At 32.3% G+C, this 4605-nt stretch overlaps 1 protein-coding gene across 1 annotated transcript in view; it reads left to right on the forward strand.

Annotated features, from left to right (window-relative positions):
- Positions 1-4605, forward strand: part of LOC106465845 (U1 small nuclear ribonucleoprotein A-like) — a 22438-nt gene that overhangs the window by 13987 nt on the left and 3846 nt on the right. The window lies entirely within an intron of this gene.

Genomic DNA, 4605 nt, shown 5'->3' on the forward strand with positions numbered 1-4605 from the left:
CAACATAAATTTTGCGAAATACGTCAAAATATTGGAGGAAGGACTCTTGCCACTTTTTTCCTCGGGTTTCGTATACAAGAACACAACGTTGTTCCAGGAGGATGGAGCAGCGTGTTACACTGCTAGAAACACCCAAAAGTGGCAAGAAGAAAATGGTATCCAGAAGTTGCCCTGGCTGAGCCAATCTCCTGACAAGCAAGTCAAGAAACAACAAAAAAAAACCAACTTCGAAGAGCGATCTACTCCAAGTTTTGAAGCAAGAGTAAGCGAAAATCCCACAATCTAAAATTGACAAGATGATTCTCATGATGCCCCAAAGGATCAATGAACTCCACGAAGTGAAAGGAAGATCTACTAGATATTAATTAAATTATAAATATTTCAATTCATATGAATATGACTGAAAAATTTCATTTTTTCTGAAGAGGTGGTGTCTAGTTAGTTGTGACCACGCTGTGTATATATACATATACCAATTTATAATGCTTCGTTGGCTTTAACAATAAGATTGAAGGTTTATAACCCTTAAATGCAGGGTTTTATAACTTATGGACACAGTGCAGATAACAATGCTTAGCTTAGGGCTTAGAAACAATAAATAAACAATGAATCAAAGTAATTGGTGTTGTTTGTTCATTGTTCAGCTGAGAAGTGTTAAACTGGTGTTAAGTTGAAATTAAACGTTAGTGTTTTATTATTTGATTTGTTTGACATTCTAATTTTATATGGGATTTTTTCCATTGAGTTATAACAGAGCAGTTTGGGTCATTGAAAAGTAGCCTAGAATTAATATTTGTGTGTGTGTGTGTGTGTGTGTTCATACCAGTTATTCTGTTTGCAGTTGATGCTGTATATAATCTTTAAAACATTTCTCATTTTCTCACATGTAGGATAGATGTGGCCCACCTGATCATGTTCAACCTTACTATTCAAAACAACAAAAAATATTTTGACATTGATGCTTCCATCATCTCTTTCCTGAATTCTAATTGGTTATTATTTCAACTTCAAGGAGAGGTTGGTGTGACATATTCCTGGTACTTTTTTTTTCATACTTAACATTACATAAACTGATAAAAGAAATATCCTACAGCAGTTAATATAAAATCATTACAGTGTTCAGGTACATTTTCACTAGGTAAGTTACAAGTAATCTGAAATAAACAGAATATTTTGAAAGTATTAATCAGAGAATAAATCAAACTTGGACAGGAAAGGAAAAGAAGCAAATACAACTGTATAAATAAACTTTTTAGTCCTAGGAAAAGGGTTGTCCTTTGAAACTCACTTGACCGGTTTAGTATTCTGTTGCTATATTGGTTTCTGACTGCTGAAGCAGAGAGGGATTTCTTCAGTTGTGAAGCAGTAGTAATTTTCGTTTTAACCTTGGCTTTGAGTGAAGCAGTAGTAATGATGATACAATGTTAACGCTTTTGTTACGGACAGTTCAAAGAATTCATGTAATATCATTTTAGAGAGTTATTTTCAAAATTTAATTAAACAACTTTATTACCAAATTATATCAATACAACTGGTATCAAAATGTAGTTTATAATTCACATTTTAATATATGTGGTGATTTATTGATTTGAAAGAAAATAGCTAATAAAAGCCAAATATAATTTTTTTTGGGTCAGTCTATACTTTCTTACACCATACAACTTATATAGTGGTTAATGAATTAGAAACTGAACATAAGGCATGTCTTCTTGTTCTATTGATCAGACCATATAAGTTGTATGGTAGATGTAATAAAATATAGACTTATGTTCAGTTTCTAATTCATTAACCATCACCACTATAAAACTTTAGAGGATGAAAAATACAAAATATAATGAGTAGTACTGTTTTGTCCTCTTTACTATTGATCACGAAGTACTTCCCCAGAAATTTTTTCTTCTAACCTTTTCGTATCTATTTCCTATGCTTATTTTACTGTTAGAAGTTGAAGTAGAAACCTGCTGATGATAAAGTCATGAATCACTGCATCTGCCATTAGACTGTTTACATAACAATACAATACCATCAGTAACAAATAAGCTCATGCGATGCAATTACCAGAACTTTCCTGCAAATTTTATTGTAATCCTGTCTTCAAGAGCACAGTGGGGGAGGATTTGTTGGCTTGTTTATAGGACAGTGGTTGCAATGAGAATTTCCTAAAATTATCAAATTGAGAGAAAATATTTATGGTGTAACTCTACAAAGTCCTGGCCATTCCAGTAAACTTGGTAAGTATTTGGATGTCATCCTTCCGGGGTGGTTGAAATTTATAGGTATAGGTGTACAAAGTGTGTAATTGTTTATGAACATACATAAATATACCTATATTATTACTATTTACTCAATCTTTAATTTTTATTTATCTTTCTTAAAACATAACAAAATAAATAAAAAATATTTATTAAAACAATGGTTTCTAGTACTTATGATGTTACAGAACTGATTAGTATTCACTCATTGTACTTGCTAAGCCTTGCCTTAAGCCTCATTTATTCTCTAGTGGATGGAGAAGATAACTTAATTTTGTATATTTCAAAGATGCATTTTAGAAAACCAAAAATTATCAAATTCCTATACTGGTATGGATAAAACCACTGTAATTTATATGGCTTTCTAAATAAAGTATATGTGGGTTAAAAAAATCTCATTTCTGTTCAGAGCAACAGCTTACTAGACATTCTTCAAAATTTCCAGTCAAATACAAGTTTCTCCTTCAAGGCCCAGCATGACCAAGTGGTTAGGGTGCTCGACTTACAATCTGAGGGTCATGGGTAGAATCCCCTTCCCACCAAACATGCTCGCCTTTTCAGCTGTGGGAGCATTATAATGTGACAGTCAATTCCACAATTCATTGGTAAAAGAGTAGCAACAGAGTTGGCAGTGGGTGGTGATCACTAGTTGCCTACCCTCTAGTCTTACATTGCTAAATTAGGGATGTCTAGCGCAGATAGTCTTCGTGTAGCTTTGTGTGAAATTCTAAAAAAAACTTTCTCCTTCAAGCCAGTCACAAATGACTGTCAGATATATGTAGTTTGAAATGTGCTCTTTATGTTGTTATAAACATGCACTTAAGTGATTTCAAAAGAATGGAGTAGTGGGTGGGGCTACCCTCGTGGTTTCAAAAAGATGTGAGGTACTCATGTTGTTATTCTATCTTCTAAATGTGTGAAGTTTCAGTTTCTAATTCATTAACCACCATATAAGTTGTATAGTAGATGTAATAAAATATAGACTGATCAACAGAACAAGAAGACATGTCTTATGTTCAGTTTATAATTCATTAACCACCATATAAGTTGTATGGTAGATGTAATAAAATATAGACTGATCAGTAGAACAAGAAGATATGTCTGATGTTCAGTTTATAATTCACTAACCACCATATAAGTTGTATGGTAGATGTAATAAAATATAGTGATCAATAGAACAAGAAGATATGTCTGATGTTCAGTTTATAATTCATTAACCACCATATAAGTTGTATGGTAGATGTAATAAAATATAGACTGATCAGTAGAACAAGAAGACATGGGAGGGCAGTCAAACTGACTGATTCTGTATAAAGTAAGGGTTATAGAAGATAACAGATATTCATCCTTTAAAGTTTTATGGTGGTGACGAGGGCAGTCAAACTGACTGACCCTGTATAAAGTAAGGGTTATAGAAGATAACAGATATTCATCCTTTAAAGTTTTATGGTGGTGATGAGGGCAGTCAAACTGACTGACCCTGTATAAAGTAAGGGTTATAGAAGATAACAGATATTCATCCTTTAAAGTTTTATGGTGGTGATGAGGGCAGTCAAACTGACTGACCCTGTATAAAGTAAGGGTTATAGAAGATAACAGATATTCATCCTTTAAAGTTTTATGGTGGTGATGAGGGCAGTCAAACTGACTGACCCTGTATAAAGTAAGGGTTATAGAAGATAACAGATAATCATCCTTTAAAGTTTTATGGTGGTGATGAGGGCAGTCAAACTGACTGACCCTGTATAAAGTAAGGGTTATAGAAGGTAACAGAGAAAATAAATAAATATATAAAATGTTATGGAAAAAAACAAAATGTTTATCTACTTAGGAGGTTTTAGAGATTATGTACATGAACTCCAAGAATGATTCCATATATTCTAAAAATTCTAACTTTTTTTTTGTCTACAAAAGACTTGTAATGTTTACTAAAAGCTTGAAAAATTTCATGAAGACACACAAAACAAATTAAAAGTTATAATATAGAAACTGATGGTTACTTTGGGGTCACGTGGTCAGTGTAATCCATCGTTAACCACTCATCCCACATATTTTCTTAAACAAGATATTTTATTTGTATACAAAAATTGGACTCAAGTAAAATTACTGGGATTAACCACTAAATGAATACCATATTTTTCGGTGTATAAGATGCACTTTTTTACCCCAAAATCTGCTTGTGTCCTATACACCGAAGGTATGAATAATATATATGTATATATACGATATACATAAGCCACGTGTTATTTATAACAATAGTAGTTTTTCTTTTCTTTTAAAAACATAACTATTTATAATTCTCCCTAAATAATAAAAAAATAAATTACTGTGAAAGCAATGAAGAATTTGTAGG

This window comes from Limulus polyphemus, unplaced genomic scaffold (genome assembly GCF_000517525.1).
Source record: "Limulus polyphemus unplaced genomic scaffold, Limulus_polyphemus-2.1.2 Scaffold2071, whole genome shotgun sequence".
In the NCBI taxonomy this organism is placed as follows: domain Eukaryota; kingdom Metazoa; phylum Arthropoda; class Merostomata; order Xiphosura; family Limulidae; genus Limulus; species Limulus polyphemus.